The sequence below is a fragment of the Rhinopithecus bieti genome, unplaced genomic scaffold (assembly GCF_001698545.2).
Source record: "Rhinopithecus bieti isolate Rb0 unplaced genomic scaffold, ASM169854v2 scaffold_17182, whole genome shotgun sequence".
Taxonomy (NCBI): domain Eukaryota; kingdom Metazoa; phylum Chordata; class Mammalia; order Primates; family Cercopithecidae; genus Rhinopithecus; species Rhinopithecus bieti.
In genome coordinates this window covers 151575-172623 of record NW_016808817.1, presented here as the reverse complement: position 1 = coordinate 172623, position 21049 = coordinate 151575, and the positions used below count along the sequence as shown (strand labels likewise).

Genomic DNA, 21049 nt, shown 5'->3' with positions numbered 1-21049 from the left:
CCTTCTGAGCCTTCCCCTCTGCTCTCTTCAAAATGTTTTCAAGTTGGCAGGGTGAGGTGGCTCACACCTGTAATCCCGGCACTTTGGGAGGCCGAGGTGGGAGGATCATGAGGTCAGGAGTTCAAGACCAGCCTGACCAATATAGTGAAACCCCCGTCTCTACTAAAAATACAAAAAAATTAGCCAGGCATGGTGGCGGGCACCTGTAATTCCAGCTACTCGGGAGGCTGAGGCAGAGAATTGCTTGAACCCAGGAGGCAGACATTACAGTGAGCCAAGATCACACCACTGCACTCTAGCCTGGGCGACAGAGTGAAACTCTGTCTCAAAAAAACAAACAAACAAACAAAAAAGCTATAATTGTTTAATAATAGATATAATTGTCCCATATAAGCACCATTTACAGGGAGGTAGTCTCTGACAAGTTTTTCTTTTTAGGTTTTCTGATTATTCATAAATTGTATCTGTTATTTTTAAGTTTCCTTAATATCACTAATTTTAATTCAATTGTTAAAATGTTAAAATTGCTTTGTAAAATACCATCATTGTTAGAAAATATATTTTTCATTATTAGAAATTATATTTTGGTCTTTTATCTGAATTTTAGTCATTGTGTTTGATGTAATTTACTTGGTGACATAGAGATCAATTCCACTAATTACACTAGACACTTTTTTCTTTTAAAACAATTGATTTCCATTTTTGGATATTTAGTATATTTATATTTTTTATTATTAAATCAGATAATGTGATTAAATTAAAATTTGCATCTAGTGCAGCTTCTATTAATTTTGAAGTAATGCCATTTCGTGTGATAATCAGGCCTTTTTTTTTTTTTTTTTTTTTTTTTTATTATTATTATTATTATTTTTTTTTTTTTTTTTTTTTATTATACTTTAAGTTTCCTAGGGTACATGTGCATAACGTGCAGGTTTGTTACATAGATTATACTTATGCCATGTTGGTGTGCTGCACCCATCAACTGCCTCAGCACCCATCAATTCCATCATTTATATCTGTATAACCCCCAAATGGCAAGCCCTCCCTCCTACCACCCCTCTCCCCTCCCCATGATAGCCTAGTGCGTGAATGTTCCCCTTCCCAGTCCAGTCCAAGGAGCTCATTGTTCAGTTCCCACCATGAGTGTAGAAACATGCGGTGTTTTGGTTTTCTGTTCTTGTGATAGTTTTGCTAAGAATGATGGTTTCCACTGCCATACATGTCCTACAAACGGACGCAAACTCTCCTTTGTTATGGCTGCATAGATTCCATGGTGTAAGTGTGCCACATTTTCTTAATCCAGTCTGTCAGCAGATGGACATTGGGTTGATTCCAAGTCTTTGCTAATTGTGAATAGTGCTGCAATAAACATACGTGTAGCATGTGTCCTATTTGTAGTAAATAATTTGTAAATCCGTTGGGTATATACCCAGTAGTGTGGATGGCTGGGCATATGTACATCTAGTTCTAGACCTTTTGGAGGAATGCCATACTGTTTTCCATAATGGTTGAACTAGTTTACAATCCCACCAAACAGGTAAAAGTGTTCCTATTTTCCACATCCTCTCCAAACACCTGTGTTTCCTGACTCTTAAGATTGCCATTCTAACTGGTGTGTGTGAGATGGTATCTCATTGCACACCTCACCTTCTTTAATGAACTTGTGGCTTTCATTTCTTTCTCTGATAGTGTTAGAGTGCTAAAACCTTTAATCATCTTCCAGCATTTCTTACTAAATGTTTACATGGACTCATTTTTTTTTTTGGTTCTCTATATTGAATCTGCTATTATAATCTAATGCTTCTTATTCACTTTTTTTAGAGTAATGACATTTCTATTATATATTTAAGATGTAGAACATATTGTTTTCTCATATTTTTAGTTGGCACAATAATTGTACAATACTATTTATGAGTACAGAATAATAATATTCTGATACAATGTATAATGATGTAATTCGGGTGATTAGAGTATCTAGAACCTTAAATATTTAAAATTCACTTGTGTAAGAAGCATTCAAAATCCTCTCTTCTAGCTTTTTGAGCTGTACAATAAATTATTGTTAATATATTCACCCTACAGTGATGTAGGACTCTATAATTTATTCCTTTTATCTAGCTGTAATTTTATAACTGTTAACCAATCTCTCCTTATCTTCCCCTTCCTTTATCTACCCTTCCCAGTTTCTGATAACCATAATTCTACTCTCTGCTTCTGTGAGCTCTTTGTGCTTAGCTGCCACATGTGGATGAGAACATGCAGTATTTACGTTTTTATGCCTGACTTATTTTACTTAACATAGTAATGTTCAGGTTCACCCATGTTGCCATAAATGACAAGATTTCATTTTTTTATGATTGAATAGTATTTCATTGTACATACATGCACAATTTTAAAAATCTTTGTTGTTAGGTACTTAGGTTGATTACCTATCTTGGCTATTATGCTGCAATAAACATGAGGGTACAAATGTGCTGCAATAAACATGAGGGTACAAATGTCTCTTCGATATACTGATTTCCTTTCCTTTGGATAAATACCCAGTAGTGAGATTACTCAATCATATGATAGTTCTATTTTTAGTTTTTTGAGGACCCTCCACAGTTTTCTGTAATGGCTATATTAATTTACAGTCTTACCAACATCTTCACCAGCATTTGTTATTTTTGATTTTTTGATAATAGCCATTCGAACTAGGGTAAGATTATACCTCATTGTAGTTTTGATTTGCATGTCCCTTATGATTAATCATGTTGAGGATTTTTTTCATATACTTGTTGGCATTTTTTCTTTTTAATCTTTTTTTTAGACAGAGTCTCACTTTGTCACCCAGGCTGGAGTGCAATGAGGCATTCTTGGTTCGCTGCAACCACCACCTCCTGGCTTCAAGTGATTCTTCTGCTTCAGTCTCCAGAGTAGCTGGAACTACAGGTGACTGCCACCACACTCAGCTAATTTTTTTGCATATTTAGTAGAGACAGGTTTCTACATGTTGGCCAGGCTTGTCTCAAACTCTCAAGATCACTTGTCTTGACCTCAAGTCATCTGCCCACCTCGGCCTCTCAAAGTGCTGGCATTACAGGCATGAGCCACCGTATCAGGCCATATTGATTTTTTTTTGAAAGAAAAAAGTGCAATTATTTTATTTGCACTTGATATGATCTTAGGTTCAGAAAATTATAAGAAATTTACTAAAAGTTATTAGGAATAATAAATAAGTTCTGTACAGTAACAGGATACAAAGTCAATGTAAAAATCAATTGTATTGCTGAACACAAAAAATAAATAATAAAAATAGCCTTAAAAATTCTAGTTACAACCGCATCAAAAGCAAAATACTTAAGAATAACCTCAACAAAAGTGTCAGCTTGAACACTGAAAATTCCAACACGAACTTGTGGCTTTCATTTCTTTCTCTGATAGTGTTAGGGTGCTATAACCTGGCTAGTGTTAGAAACACCGTATATCATCCCTGAGACTCCCTTCTTTCACTCTGGCAACTTGGCATTCCTAGGGGAAAAAAGGAATTGCATTCTAGGCCTTTATATTATTAGAGGTGGGTTTTTTAAAAAAAAACTTAATCTGTTCTTTGTTCTTCAGACGTAATAAAGACCATGCAGTTTGTGTGTATGCCTCAGATTGCAATTCTTTCTTCTCAAATAAAATGTTACATTTAGAGATTCATTTCTACATTTCAATTTTGACTTTGGTGTATGTGGTGTCAGAAGTAGGATGCAGCTGGGTGTGGTGGTTCACACCTGTAATCCCAGCCATTTGGGAAGCTGAGGAGGAAGGATTGCTTGAGGATAGGAGTTCAAGACTAACCTGGGCAACGTAGAGAGACACTTTCTCTGTAAATTTTTTAAAAAAGTTAGCTGGGTGTAATGGGACACACTTGCTGTTCTAGCTACTCACTGAGGTGGAAGGATCACTTGAGGCTAGGAGTTTGAGGGTACAGTGAGCTATGAGTGTCCCACTGTACTCTAGCCTGAGTTACAGAGTGAGACCCTGTCTCAAAACAAAAACAAAAACAAAAAACAAAAAAGCGGAAATTGAAAGCTAATTCAACTTAGGGAGAAACACCAGTCCCTGCAACTGTGGCATGAGATACACATATTGGGCTCCACAGGCTGCCTGTTCTACCCACAGAGAGTCTTGGACAGAACTTCCAGATTTGGTTTAAGTTATGTTTTATTTGGCATTTGTTTGGGGAGGGGTCTTGCCCCCTTTTGTTTGAAGAGAGATTGGTCCCCCACCTGTTTAGAAAATCACTTACTGGGGACTTGTTGATTATTTGTATATCTTCTTTTGAGAAATGTTTATTCAGATCTTTTGCCCATTTATACATGTTTTTTATTATTTTACCATTAAGTTGTTACCATTAAGTTGTTTTATTATTTTACCATAAAGTTGTTTATTATTTTACCATTAAGTTGTTTTATTATTTTACCATTAAGTTGTTTGTGTATATTGTCCCTTGTCAGATGAATAATTTGCAAATAAATTTTCCCATTTTACGGGTTGTTTCTTCCCTCTATTTTTGCTGTGCAGAAGCTTTTTAGTTTAATAAAGTCCCAGCTGTCTATGTTTCTTTTTGATACCTGTGCCTTTGTAGTTTTACCCTTAAATTCTTTGCCTAAACCAGTATCCTGGAGCACTTCCCTTATGTTTTCATCTAGTAGTTTTATAGCTTTGGGTCTTAATACATTTAAGTCTTTAATCCATTTTGAGTAGATTTATATACATGGTGAAAAATAGGGGTCAAGTTTTATTCTTCTGCATGTGGATATCCAGTTTTCCCAGTATCATTTATTAAAGAGGTGTTCTTTCTCCAGTGTGTGTTCTTGATACCTTTGTCACAAGTCAGTTGGCTGTAAATATGCATTTACTTCTGAGTTTTCTGTTTTGTTCAGTTTATGTGTGTCTTTACATGTGAGGTAAGATTCTTGTAGGCAGCACAGAGTTGAGTCTTTTTGTTGTTGTTATTGTTCATTCACCCAGTCACATCTGGGGAGATCCAGTGTAACTTCCCTCTGTGGGACAATGCAGTCACATGGAGTCTAGACAGCCGTCTATTCTAGGCTCTCCTGTAGCTAGGATTGCAGACATCTTTATTGTGATCTGCTGGGAATCTTTCACTTACCTTTTCCCTGCAATGGCTAGTCCCTCTTGTCTCTGAGCCTATCCTGGTTGGCTGCTTTGCTTTCCCTTTTAAGGTGCCATCTTGAGTTCTGTGTCTCAGGGGTCTTTGTCCCTTTCTTGCTGATTGTGGTACGGTTTCTCCCTTTGATGCTCTCTTCAATGTGTGGTTATCTATTTTCTATGTTTTCATCTTTCTTTGTGGAGGGAGCCAGTGCTGAGCATAGTCAGTCATCTTGATACATATTTATTCTTGAGTCAGCAATAAGCTACGTTATATATATTTTTAATTAATTTTATGTATTTATGCATTTAATAAATATATTTAAATTAATTATGCCATTTATCTTCAATACATAAAAGGGATGATCTTCTTCAATATCATTAAAAATACTTTCTTACATATTTTAACTTTTATTTAAACATATATGTATACAAAATATATTCTAAAATTGTGTTACCAGTTAAATTTAAATACTAGGTGGATTTTGATTAATGTTGCATTATGTATATAATGTAATAAAATGATGTATCAGTAATTATTAATATTTTAACAAATGCTCATTTTTTTATTTTTGGGAATTTGTAATGTTTTATTAATTTAATTTTCCATTTCAACTTTTTTGTTTTGTTTTGTTTTTAAATTAAATTAAATTTAATTTAATTTCAAATTCCGAGATACATGTGGAGAATGTGCAGGTTTGTTACATATGTAAATGTGTGCCATGGTGGTTTGCTGCACTTATCAACCTATCACATATGTGTTAAGTCCCACATGGCTTAGCTATTTTCCTAATGCTACCACTCCTCTTACCCAACTCCCCAACAGGCCCCAGTGTGTGTTGTTCCTCTCCCTGTGTCCATATGTTCTCATTGTTCAGCTTCCACTTATAAGTGAGAACATGGGGTGTTTAGTTTTCTGTTCCTGTGTTAGTTTGTTGAGGATAATGGTTTCCAACTCCATCCATGTCCCTGCAAAGGACATAATCTCACTCCTTTTTATGGCTGCATAACATTCCATGGTGTTTATGTACCACATTTTCTTTATGCAGTCTATCATCAATGGGCATTTGGCCTAATTCCTTGTCTTTGCTATTGTGAATAGTGCCGCAATGAACATATGAGTGTGTGTATCTTTATAATAGAAGGATTAATCCCAGTAACAGGATTGCTGGGTCAAATGATATTTCTGGTTCTAGGTCTTTGAGGAATTCCACACAGTCTCCCACAATGGTTAAACTAATTTACATTCCCAGCAACAATGTAAAAGCATTCCTATTTCTCCACAGCCTTGCCAGCATCTGTTGCTTCTTGACGTTTTAATAATCACTATTCTGACTGGCATGAGATGGTATCTCATTGAGGTTTTGATTTGCATTTCTCTAGTGATCAGTGATGTTGAACTTTTTTTCATTTGTTTGTTGGTTGTATAAATATCTTCTTTTGAGAAGCGTCTGTTCATGTCCTTTGTGCACTTTTTAATGGAGTTGTTTTATTTATTTTTGGAAATTTGTTTAAGTTCCTTGTAGATTCTGACTATTAGACCTTTGTCCAATTGCAAAATTTTTCTCCCATTCTGTAGGTTATCTGTTCACTCTGATGATAGCTTCTTTTGTTGTGCAGAAGCTCTTTAGTTTAATTAGATCTCATTTGTCAATTTTTGCTTTTGTTGCAATTGCTTTTGATGTTTTTGTCATGAAACCTTTGCCTGTGCCTATGTCCTGCATGGTATTGCCTATATTTTCTTCTAGGGTTTTTATAGTTTCGGGTTTTACGTTTAAATCTTTAATCCATCTTGGGTTAATTTTTCTATAAGGTGTAAGGAAGTGGTCCAGTTTCAATTTTCTGCATATGGCTAGCCAGCTTTCCCAGCACCGTTATTAAACACAGAATTCTTTCCCCATTGCTTGTTCTTGTCAGGTTTGTTGAAGATCAGATGGTTGTAGATGTGTGGTCTTATTTCTGAGATCTCTATTCTGTTCCATTGGTCTATGTGTCTGTTTTTGTACAAGTATCATGCTGTTTTTTTTGTTACTGTAGTCTTGTAGTATAGTTTGAAGTTGGGTAGCGTGGTGCCTCTAGCTTTGTTCTTTTTGCTTAGGATTGTCTTAACTATATGGGCTCTTTTTTGGTTTTCTGTAAATTTTAAAGTAATGTTTTTCTAAATCTGTGAAGAATGTCAATGTAAATCTGTGAAGAATCTCAAAGTTTTTTAAACAAAAGCTTATTTTTTAAACAAATAAATTACATATATATGAAGTTAAATGTTAAATTATATACTGTACATATTAAAGTTACAAAAAATTTAAACTCTCTCTATAAATATCCTTAGAATAGTTGATGCATATTTTTCTAGGCCTTTAAATGCAAATAAAAACATAAACAACAAATCAACACTAATAACAAATACTAGCACTGTGCTAATTTGTCTTTTTTTATTTAACAAATATATTTTGACATCTTTTGATTTCTATACACATAGGTTTACCTCATTCTTTTAAAAGCGTAATTTTTTTATTTTTTATTTTATTTTATTTTTTTTTGAGATGGAGTCTCGCTCTGTCGCCCAGGCTGGAGTGCAGTGGCCGGATCTCAGCTCACTGCAAGCTCCGCCTCCCGGGTTTAACGCCATTCTCCTGCCTCAGCCTCCCGAGTAGCTGGGACTACAGGCGCCCGCCACCTCGCCCGGCTAGTTTTTTGTATGTTTTAGTAGAGACGGGGTTTCACCGTGTTAGCCAGGATGGTCTCGATCTCCTGACCTCGTGATCCGCCCATCTCGGCCTCCCAAAGTACTGGGATTACAGGCTTGAGCCACCGCGCCCGGCCAGGGTAATTTTTTTTATAGAAATATACTGTAAATTTTAAAATCATTCCCCTATTAAAATTTAAATAGATGCCAACTTTTCAATTTTTATTATCCACATTATAATTTTACTCAAATTTTCTATTTCAATGATTGCAGCAATGGCTATTTACATACCTTTTCTATTTGCATAACTATCTTTGGAAGCATTTCTACATTTGGAACTTCTGTGACAATGGACATATTCATTTTATATTTTGATGGTATATATCTTAGATCTGGTATGCTAAACCTTAATTGAGGCTTGTCTATGCATTGACCTCTTCTGTAATTGAATCCATTGGTAATGAAATGAACCTTATCTAGACTTTAGCACAGACAAAATCCACTGCTGCTGACTACCAGCTTTGCCATTTTGTTCCATCTGGAATTGACAGGCTTTCCACTTTCTGTTTCTCTTAATTTGGGATACACCCTATATCACATCTTTCCTTCTCCAGGAGAAATAATCTTGTACTTCTGAGGTCAGCTTTAATAGCAGGAAAATCACAAAAAGTACATCAGAAAATATTTTTAAAATATTCTTTGCATTATATGTATATCATTTTGTTTCCTTTATCAACTTTTAATTGCTCAAGCAAAATGAATGCATTTAAGTTAGAAAAAATATTCAGAGGTCTTGATGAGAATTGGTGGCATGTAGGATAGAGCAGTCATTGTAGGAGTAGCAATAAGTGGATGTAACATGAATATTTACTAATTGAATACTTACTTATAGTACAATAATTATTTAGAAGATGAGAATGATGATTATGTGTGAGAAAGATTTAATTTAGGTAGCTTCAAGGTTTCTAGATTGAGAAATTGATTGTGTTGTACTGCCATTTGTTGAGTTGAAAACCATTGTAGGAGAAATGGTCTGGGGCAATAGAAAGACAAATGGGATAGTTTGGAACATACTGACTTAGATGCACCTGTAGGATTTCTAAGTAAAGATTACAAGCATAAGATAACTAATTTTTAAACTGAGAAGAGAGGAATTTTTTGTTTGTTTGTTTTGGGATGGAGTCTCGCTCTGTCACCCAGACTGGAGTGCAGTGACGATCTCGGCTCACTGCAAGCTCCATCTCCCGGGTTCACGCCATTCTCTTGCCTCAGCCTTCGGAGTAGCTGGGACTACAGGCACCCGCCACCACGCCCGGCTAATTTTTTGTATTTTTAGTAGAGACGGGGTTTCACCGTGTTCGCCAGGATGGTCTCGATCTCCTGACCTCGTGATCCGCCCACCTCGGCCTCCCAAAATGCTGGGATTACAGGTGTGAGCCACCGCGCCCGGCCAAGAGGAATTTTTAAAAAATTATACACTTCATAATCTTCAACATAGGGGCCACAGTTCAAACCACGACATTTGTGGAAATCTTGCAGGTACAGTTTTTCCACCAAGAAAGCAGCAGGCATGGATGCGTGGATAGAGCACTGTGGAATTCCAACCCTCGAAGGACAGAGAGAAAAAAAAAAGAGCGAATACTGAAGTTGGAGGAAAGGAGTCATCTATCATGTCATGAAATAACAGAGTTTTGGAAGAAAGATTCAACTGTTTCTATGAAGTCTCAAAACATGAATCATTAAACGGATTAAGCAGGGATAAGAATGCTGTTGCACAATACTGCCAGTAGAGTGGGCTTCCCCTGCTGGTATATGCCTTCTTTGTTGGATAAGAGGAGGCTTCTACCTTCTTTTCATGAGACAAATCTGACATAGTAAATTATTGGGGGCTGTCTTTTCTTGAAAATTTCTCCAACCTAGGAATGTCTGAAGGGGCAGATTAAACCACTTAAACCTTTTTATGGAGGAATGTTCTCCATTTCCTCTTTATGTTGGTGAACTTTTCTGTAAGAGTAATAGCAACCCAGGCAGATGTTTTAGTGGTTGGGGGAGAAGCAAGGAAGAAAGAGACAGCGTTGTCTACTTAGGTTTTAGATACTGAGTCTGCTTTTGTTAAACCCCTTGTGATCCTCTAGAGTTGTTATTTCAGTTTCCCAGGAACAGGAGATTTCACAATGAATTTTGCTTCAAATCTCTGACTAGTAACAATGTTTCTCTGCCTAATGTAATTTTATGCATATGTTTTCTTAGAAAACTTGTTGGGTTGCTGAGAGGTAGGCAAGACTGGTTTAAATTACATGACGTATTTCTGCGAAATATTGCAATAACATTTTTATTATGGCTTAAAATTATAACTGAAAATTTGACAGATCTTTATTGTAAAGAGAAGAGAAGAGGGATAAGTTGTCATTTCCTAGAACTGAAAGTGAGGGGATAATATTGGAGAAGGGTCCTTCCGATCAGAGGCAGATTTTTGTAGATCACAGTAACAATCAGCCATACAACTTTTATTTTCAGTTCACGAGACACATCTAATCGATGACCATAATGACAACATTCAACTTGAGCAGCTTCAATCCAGGCCTATTCATCCTACTGCGGATCCCAGGGCTGGAGCAGTTTCACATCTGGATAGGGATTCCCTTCTTTATTACCTACCTTGTGGCACTTGCAGGCAATAGTGTCCTTCCCTACCTCATTTCTATGGAGCAGAGCCTCCGTGAACCCATGTTCTTTTTCCTTTCCATGCTGGCTGCTACAGATCTCATGCTGTCTAATACATGTTTACCAAAAACATTCAGCATCTTCTGGCTGGGTCCTCAGGAAATCACCTTTCCTGGATGTCTTACTTAGATGTTTTTTCTCCACTACAGCTTTGCGATGGATTCTGTCATCCTTCTGGCCATGGCGTTTGATCATTATGTTGCTATTTGCTTCCCTCTAAGATAACCACTATTGTCACTCATGAAATTATTACTAAGATTGTGGTGAGTATTATCAGCAGGAGCTTTTGTATCATCTTCCCATGTGTGTTCCTGTTAAAGCGACTACCTTTCTGTAAAACATTCATCATTCCCAACACATACTGTGAGCACATAGGCATTGCCCAACTTGCCTGTGCGGACATCTCCATCAACATCTGGTATGGCTTTGCTGTGCCTATAATGACTGTCATATCAGACCTGATTCTCACTGGCATCTCCTACACTCTTATTCTTCATGCTATCTTTAACCTTCCATCCTTAGATACCCGCCAGAAAGCCCTCAGCACATCTGGTTCCCACATTTGTGTCATTCTTACATTTTACACACCAGCCATATTCTCTGTCCTTGCCCACCGTTTTGGTCACAATATTCCTCACTCCTTCCACATACTATTTGCCAACCTCTACGTAGCTATCCCCCCTGCACTCAATCCAATCATCTATGGAGTGAAGACCAAGCAGATTTGAGACAAAATCATCCTCCTCTTTTTCTCTAAAGGGAACCAGTGACATGAAGCTGACAGCTTGGGAAAGAAATCAGGTAATTATATTGATTTTCTAGTATTTCTTATTTTTTGAAAACTGGAATCCTTACAACATTGACTTAAATGTATATGAAATCCTGTAAATCCACCATGTGTTATAGGAAACAGTGAAACAAGATGAATAGGTAGAGAAGCTAAATAAAAGTTGAAGAAAAAAGTTCATGTATAAAAGGATCAGAGGGAAATTTATATCTCATTTTCAGGTAAGATTCCTTAGCTATCAGAATCACCAGAACTGTTGAAGAATGTATAGTAAGCCCATTAAAGTAGGATAGAGCTTACTTGCATTTTGCATTTGCATTTTACCAAGATCCCCAGGGGACTGTGATGACCACTAAAGTTTGAGAACCACTGTCTCTTAGAAGATTTATTTTCCTGAAGGATTCTTAAAAGAGGGTAATTATTTGCTCTATCTTTACTGAATCTCATCTGGAAAGTGTCCTACAAAGGTATCTCAAATTGTGAGGATTTTACTTGTGTCTTTTAGCCTATTTATAAGACTAATCTGTCTACTTATATATGATCAACATGCTATCTTCTAAGTCTTGGAATTCTTAAACATTCATAAACAATTTGGAAATCATATTTAAATATTCTAATGGGTAGCCCCAGTGGAGATCCCAGCCAACAGCCAACAACAGCTAGCTATATCAGTAAGCCATCTTGGATATTCAGTCCAATTGAGACTTCAGACATCTGTAGCAATAATATGAAAAATTGTAAAGTATACTTAATAAACATATGTGTTTGGCTAAGGAGATTTTAAAGCAAAGTACTGGAAGTACCAACACTATTTTTATGCTACATATGGTAATGTACGTATAAAGAAATATGAAGTAATAAATGAAATTGTTTAAGGTTCAAACAACATTTAGAGTAAATACAAAGGTGATGTATCTGGCTAGGTTCAAATAAAAAATTAACTCTCTCCACCCCTGGCTTCTCCAAATGACAAAAAATTCTCACAGTGAAAAATGGTCCCAGGGTGTAGTATCATCTCCAGAAAAAGGCTGTAAGATCCTTTGCTAACAATAGATAAATATTTAAGTTTGCATCTTATAGAGGCTTTCAATTAAAGAAGCTTCTAAGAATCTTTAGAAATTTTTTCAGAGTACTGTAACTCTCAGATAAAATCAGAAAGGTAAAAATCTAAAAGGTATATGTGGGTATGACTTTTGTCTAATAGAGTAAACTCAAATTTTGTAGAGAACTCAGATTTTAAGAAAAATGTGCAGTTATAAGTACCATGAGCTTTGGTGGAAAATGACATAGTCATTGCAAATTAAAAGAAGTCTTTAGATTTTTAACTTTGTTAAGCAGGAAGCAGGCCGAGAAAGCTACTCACATGTATATACAGGTCATTTTTTCCAAAAAAAAAAAAAAGATGACGTAGAATATAGAGTTAATTTCCCCGCGGTTGTAGTCAAGCCATGGAGAATTACTCCCAGGGAGCAGGAGTGGGATTGGGTCCTTATTAGGAAAGTGGTGGTGTTTTTCTGGCTGTACTTTAGAATTATAATAGACAAGTGGCTGTTATATGCCTTTGCAACTATTTCACATGTGAGTATCTATTGTAGTTATTCTATCTCTGTATCACAATTGTATGTTGGCTGTATAGGAGACAGATAACTCATTTGATTTACTTCACAAATCTTCAGATTGAGAGAAGCTGCACTCATGGAGCTGTACAAAAGGAACTGAATCCAAGGGGTCTTATTCATACTTTGTCCTGATTTTCAGGCTGAGATTCTGGGCTTAGAACTAATCCCATAATGAGAATGAGACTTTGGGGTCTTCAAGAAGAGGTGAATGCATTTTGTATGTATGAGGATATGTGTATTATGGCCAGAGGATAGAATGTTGTAGGTTTTATTTTTCAAAGATGACAAGGCAACATCTTGCATCACATACACTTTTCTGCAATATTACCTCACCATTCTTCTAATAAGTAAAATCAATTTTCTTCCCCTATTTTTCTGGTCTGTCCTTAGCAATGTTTTTGAAAAATAGATGTGACATTTGGGGATATTTGAGGCAAGGTTATAAGAAATCTTACAGCTTTGTCATTGGTGTCTTTGAACATGTACTTTTTGGGTACTCTAGAAGACAGACATCATGCTGTGATAATCTAAAGCCATATGGAGAGGTCATGTGGTTGACAGTTTTGGCTGAGCTCATGGTTAACAGCATCAATACTAGTCAAGTCTAGTGATGACTACACATGCATAAAATATCTGATTATAGACACATGAGAGAGATATCCCAAGTGAGAAATGCCCAAATGATCTCAGTAAACCTATAGCATTATAAGAGATAATAATAAATTGTTTTAAAGCTATTGTTTGGGAGTGGTTTGTTACGCAACAATAGTTAACTGGAATAATTAGAGTCTTAGATACTCTGATCTTTCTTCCAGAGATCTTGACTACCCTACTTCATCTACTTAATTCCTTGGAAATACTTTTGAATTTGTATTTAAAAAAATATGAAAATTATTAATAATCTAAAACTCAGGCAATTTGCTCCTCACCGATCACCTGCTATTTTTCAGCTCATTTTCTCTTGAATCTCAATTCAGCAATCTTTCAACTTAAGGACGTTGATGGCAAATTAATCTTAATATTTTTTCACATTTCATCATTTTCTTTATTTCTTAATTTCCCCCTTCCCATTATTAATTTTATGGTCCATTCCTTTAATTACTTTTTTAATACAAATATTCTCTCTCCCTCCCTCTTTTCCCTTTCCTTTCTTCCCTAACACACACACATACACTTTGTTGTGCTTGTTCAGCCACACAGTAACTCTACCTAAATGTAACTCTCCACAGATTTGTACCTGCAGCCATTGCTCAGCAATTTTTTTCTCTTATCTTGAATTATCAATTTTCACTCTCTTTTGCATCTTTCTCTATTATTACAAGCACTTGATAATATTTATCTCATCTTAAAATTGTTTCCTGACTCCAGTTCCCTTCCAGCTGTTACTCCCAATTCTCTACTTTATTTTGCAGTGTAACTCCTTAAAACAGTTGTCTATGTTTACTGTTTCTAGTTCTTCTCTCTCATTTTCTCTTTAACTCAGTCCTACCCAAATTTCATATTAATATTGCATAATTCTCTTCTTGTTGAAATCTATCATAGCTACAATTTCTAAGAGCAGTGGTCTCAGTCCTTATTCCTTGACATATCTGCAGTATTTCATATACCTTTAAAATATTATATATATATATATCTTTAAAAAATTACTTTATTCACTAGCCTACAGTGGTTTTTCTTCTACCCTAATAGTGCTACTTATTTGTGTCCTTAACTTGTTCTTCTTAATCATATGACCTCTAATGTTAGCGTTTAGTCCCAGTGCTCTTGTAGGTATTCATTTTCTTTTAATCTCACTTAGATATTGTCATTATAATGATGATTAGCAAATGTGTATCTCCACTGTGGATCTTTTCTTTAATCTCCTGACTTGTATATCAACAACTGTCAATATATCATTTCCTCAGTGGATTATGAGAAAAGCATGTATCCTCACACTGAACTGTAACTAGCAGTACCTTTGATTAAGTAGCTTATCATCTGGTATAATTAGATGAAGAAAAAAAGACAATGACTTACCCTAATAAACACACAAGAATGTTAAAGTGAAATAAAGAATCAGGCTCAAGATCAACCTGGAGGAATTCAGATTAGACACAATGATGCTTTTTTTTGATAATAGGCAACATGTGATACTGGATTAGGCAACAACAATAACAACAACAACAACAACAACAACAACAACAACAACAACAACAGAAGCTGTGGAAATTCTAATCCAAGATATATGTCTTCCGACACTATTCTTCCGTGTTTCCTTCCTTCTCCCTGAATTGCTGTACCCAAGAATCTGGCACAGTTTGGTTACAAATTTTGTCTAAAGGTTAGGCAGCTATTAACCCCTTAGTGCAAGACCATGGTGACCGCTTCTCCTGCCTTAAAAAAAGTCTAGCCTTTAAAAGAAGACCCTGACATTCCTGATGTGTCTCCCCAGAGATCTTATTTGCAAATTAACCACTGTTTTTAGCAGTTTGGACCATCGATGCTCTGAGCCATACCACAGCCTCTCTTGACCAAAAAAACCTTCCCAGAGTGGGAGTAAATGCAACAAGAAGACCTCAGACTCAGGAACTATGCTCTTGTGTTCGGTCCAGTCTTCTCCATGACTGTTGACTAATGAGTCTGGGGTGAGCATTATATGGATGAGGTAGGCAGAAAATAAGGCTGAGTACTGTTCTGTGAAGCCAGGAGCAGAGGTAGGTAAAGAGAGAATTGACAATCCAGATGTTCTGATGTATTTGGCTACTCTGGAGATCATCCAAACTTTCCCCTGGCTCCATTATAGAAACTGTAGTTCCTTGAATTTCTCAGGTTTTTTTTTTTTTTGAGATGGCGTCTTGCTCTGTCACCCAGGCTAGAGTGCAGTGGCGCGATCTTGGCTCACTGCAACCTCTACCTCCGGGGTTCCTGTGATTCTGCTGCCTCAGCCTCCTGAGTAGCTGGGACTTACAACAAGCGTGGGCTGCCACGCCTGGTTAATTTTTTTGTATTTTTAATAGAGACGGGGTTTCACCATGTTGGCCAGGCTGGTCTCAAACTCCTGACCTCAGGTGATCCGACTGCCTCAGCCTCCCAAAGTGGTGAGATTACAGGCATGAGCCACCATTCCTGGCCACTCAGGTATTTGAGTAGACTTAATGTGTACCAAATTATCATTAATAAATCCTTTACTTTGCGCTTGAATCCCTCTTCTTGCAGTTAGAGATTTTAGTCTCTTGCTGTTTCATTATGGGCTCAAGGCAAGCCAGTCAGATCTCTGGAGCAGACTTTCTTAAAACAATGATGGAGTCTGAATTTGTTTTTTTTTCTTTTTAATAATTTTTATGCCTATGTTTAAGGTATAAAACATGATGTTATAAGATACATATAAATAATAAAATGGTTACTGTAGTGAAGCACAATAGTTGCATCTTAATCTCACTTGTATCTGTCAGGCTAGCCAGGCAGAAGTGAAGTTATATGTATTTGTTAGTAACTTTATACCTGAACAGATAGGACCTTAGTAGTGTTTTCCAAAAATGTATCTGTCTGATTTCTTGTCTTCTCAGTTTCTGAGCATACCTGGTATCCCCCAAATCTCATTTCCTCCATGTAAGTAATCCTGGAATTTTGTGTGCAGAAACTTTTGATGACTGCTAAGCTAGAAGTCCTTGCTGCAGCATTCCTAGGTCTGTTTCTATCCAGGGCAAAGTCAGGTGACTGCCTTATGAAGCACACTAACAGAACTTCTTCCTTTAATTAGATAAGCATTCCTTCATCCTTACTCTGCTCTTAATGGCAGCATAGAACACACTGGCTCCTTTTGTGTTGAAGAACCTCACAATGTCACAATAGTTCCTTGACCTCAAGGGAAATTAATGAGTGGACATCAATGTAGTATTATATTGGTGTGATTGGGATTACTGGGGAGCCATCTCATTTCATATCCTGCGAGAATGCACCTCATTCAGCTGAGGACCAGTCTTGGATCTTTGAAGAGAGCATTTGACTTAGAAGAGACTGAAACCACACTGTCTTCACCTTTGTATTATGGACTCAAGCCTATGTGTTTTTCGACTTGAGGAACTAAATGCAGTTTCCTCTTTTGAGAGGTGAGTACATAGTTAGGGAAAGGGACTCAGAGATTTCAAAATCATGAGAAATAACAGCGAATATTTTAGTTAGTGCTTATGAAGTTACAGAGACTGTATTATACGCTTCACATGCTTTTTCTCAATTAAATCTCCATTAAACTCTATCAAGTATTGTCTGAATTTTATAATAGGAAATTGAGGACTATGGGGAATAAGGAAATTGCTCAAAGTAATACAGTTAGCAAGTTAATGTAATAGAGCAATATTTTGAACGTAGGAGGTCTGAACATAGGCGCTGATCTCGTATTTTTCAGACTAGACTATAGAAGGAGAGCTTCAGGAGTCGAGTCATACAAGAGTTGTTTGAAGCATTTGAGGAAGACTCAGATTTAGAGAAGAATTTCATTTTCTCAGGGAAACCTGCCCTAAGTAGAAACTGTCTCATGCAACTCTTCATCATAGCATATACTGGCATTTTATGCATGTATTGGGAATTATTTGATTAATTTTGTCTTCTTATTAGACTATAAACTTAATAGATCATTGAATATGTATGTTCTTACTCTTCAATGTGTATTTCAAACACCTAGAAGAATAACTGGCACATAATAATATTTCTTTGTCAAAAATATTTTGACAAGTAAATGAAAGGAAAAAGCAGCCTTCAAAAGAACATAAAATTGGAAGCTTAAGACAATGAAGAGAAATCATAGTGTTTAATGTGGGTTGTGGTTATAGACATTGACTCAATAAAAAGAAAAGCATTCTTAAGCTCAGAAAGTCTAAAGTTGAGAATGGCTGCCTCAAAAAGGCAGACTTATACACCACTAAATGATTCCCCGTCATTAGAGATGTATAAGCAACTTCCATGTAATCACTTTTCAGAAGATACTACATTTGGGAGTCAACACCATATAATTAGTGAACTACATATGCTTTGTAATTTACTTCCCAACTAGGTGACAATATTATGTTCCATTGGTTTATCAATAAAGTAAAATAAATAAAAAACAAATAAATAAAAGAAAATATAAAAAACTTAGATATTGCCAGAAACCAAAAGCATTCATATTTTAAAAAATTTTGAGGATGTATTAAGTTAAAGTAAACAAAATAACTTTATAAGTAATCAAAACTTGTAATAATGTTATTACCTGTACAATTTACAGTGACCATTAATATAAAGTTAGTATAAATTTGCAGTAGTATATGAGAAATGCTTACTACAGTTACTAAAACAAAAATTATAATGCTATATGAATTTATTCATATGAATAAATACTGTATGAGTTGAAATGCTATATGAATTTATTTTCACTATATTCAATTGAGCAGGAGATTAAAATAAAAATATTCTTTTCTTAAAATTTTTCAATTTTAACTTCAGGGGTACATGCACAGTTTTGTTATATAGGTAAGCTTGTGTCTCAGGGGTTTGCTGTACAGATTATTTCCTCACTCAGGTACTAAGCTTGGTGCCCAATACTTATTTTTTCTACTTCTCTCCCTCCTCCCACTCTTCACCCTCAAGCAAGTCCCAGTGTCTGTTGTTCCCTAAAATAAGGATATTCTTTATAATTATTATAGAACTCTTTAATCCTATCTTAGGTTCTTCCACATTCTAAAATTCTTTTTAGGTGAGAATGACTGGATGAAGTTAACATTAATATCCCTTCTAGAAGCAAGAATCTTTGAACCCCTAAGACTGGACTTCAACAAGGTAAGAATGATGGTTCTGACTTCACCTACCGGAGTCCAGATTTTTTTTCTTATTTTTCTTTCCCATTTTCTTATTTTTCTTTCTATTGGCATAACCTCAAACCACAGAGCAGGCACTCTGAGAAACTCCCTGATTTAAGTCACCTGATTTAAGTCTCTCCTTTTCTTCTTTCCTTCCCATGGCATGCTTTATCTTCTTAAGTATATCCTGCAGCACACACTGTGTGGCTATTGGACTTACTGGTCCCAAAGTATCATTACCCTAAAGTATTATATTCTAAAGCTGGGAAAGCAGACTAAGACAGGTATGTTTTATAATCAAATTAATTCATTGGATTAATTAAAAAAGCAGATATTATACAGATTAGGTTATAAATCTGTATAAATGTATTATACAGATTAGATTAAGTACTGAATCAGAGGTGATAAGGAGCACCTATTAGAACATACAGAATGAAAAGAACATGGGAGGAATCACAGATCCAGCAAGGGAAGATCTTGTCTGATTCATAAGGAAGGCTCCCAAGAGGGAACACTATTTTGCAAACATGGTCACTTACCCAAGTCTGTTAAGAAATTCAATTATTACCAGCCTGGCCAATATGGTGAAACCCCTTCTCTACTAAAAATACAAAAATTAGTGGAGCATGGTGGTGCGTGCTTGTAGTTCCAGCTATTCCAGAGACTGAGGCACGAGACTTGCTTCAACCCGGGAGGCAGAGATTGCAGTAAGCCAAGATCACACCACGGAACTCTAGACGACAGAGCAAGACTCAGTCTCCAGAAAAAAAAAGAAAAGAAAAGAAATTTAATTACTGCATTTAATCTTTTATTAATTATTTATTAAATGCTATTTGTTGGCCTAATGTATATAAGGCATAGATGTTGAATACAGAGAACAAAAAATGAGACTCAGAAATTTCACAGTGTAATGGGAAGAGAGATATATACACACTTATTAAACAATTTTATATTTCCAAAGGGAGACACGCTGAAGACGCACAGTTCACTCTTCATAGGAGAAGGGATTATAGAAGGACTTCATAGAGAAAAATGTATTCAGCTGGTTTTTGAAAGACTGTTAGGAGCTATCCAGGTGACCAAATGAAAACAGCACTTCTATGCAGAAAAAACACCAAATAAAAATGAATACTGGTGTAAGAAAGCATGTTTTTAGACACTTCATGATGCATATATAATTGGAACATGAAATATATGGTGAAATGTGGTGCTAAAAAATACTAGTTAGCAAGAGCAATTGTATCAGATCCCCAGCAAGAGACAGATTACACACTGAAATAATTTGAGGAGAATGTAATACAGAAACCATTTACAAAGGTGTGGTTATATGTAAGAAAACCACAAGTGCTTGTGACATTCCCTAGGTAAGTAGCAGTAGGCACTATTAAAACCATTGGATTAAAGACACAAGAGGAAGATATGATTGTGAGAGGGAACCAGAGCCAGAGAAGACTTAGATAGGGATGACATAAGCTTGCAACAGCTTTCTTGGAGAATACTGAAGGAATAAACATCTGACTGTTTTCTTCCTCCTCCCTCCTATCTCTTGTTGGTGTTTTCTATTGCCAAATTCAGCCAGAAGTGAGAAGGCAAGGGAACCTGTTCATGTAGTCCATAGAGGTCAATGTCTCAGAGCTCAGAACATGATAGAAAGTGGTGGAGAGTAGAATAGAGGAGGTTAATGTAAGATAGTCTGCACAACATACATGTAGAGAGATCATATTTATATTACAGTTGGTTATATTCACATGATAGAATATTTTGGCAACAATGCAGAGGCTTCACTAGAAGATGGAAATCCTGGAAGTGAACATATTAGTGACAAAGCTATTTTAATAACAGAGACAAGAAGTGAGGAGGGCATGAATTTGAGTAAAATTGGTGGGAATGAAGAAAGGCAAGAAATTGAATGAATAATTAAGAGGAAGAAATGGCTTCTAGGATGACGTTATTTAATTTTTAACCACTTTTAGGAAGATAAGGCCTCTGTTCTCTGCATTATTATGTTCTCTGCATCTATCCCCAATGACACTGCCCTCAACCCTTCAACATTTATTCTGCTTGGAATCCCAGGGATGCAAGACCAACATGTTTGGATTGTCATCCCCTTCTGCTCCATGTATGTCCTTGCTCTGATGGGAAATAGTACTGTCCTCTACATCATTGTAACAGACAGAACTTTGCACGAGCCAGTGTACCTTTTCCTGTGCCTGCTTTCCATCACTGACCTGGTACTTTGTTTGTCTACATTGCCCAAACTGCTAACAATCTTCTGACTTAG

At 36.2% G+C, this 21049-nt stretch overlaps 1 pseudogene; it reads left to right on the top strand.

The window, feature by feature from the left end:
• Positions 1-10366: 10366 nt before the first annotated feature.
• Positions 10367-21044, top strand: LOC108538951 (olfactory receptor 52H1-like; annotated as a pseudogene).
• The last annotated feature ends 5 nt before the right edge of the window (positions 21045-21049 follow it).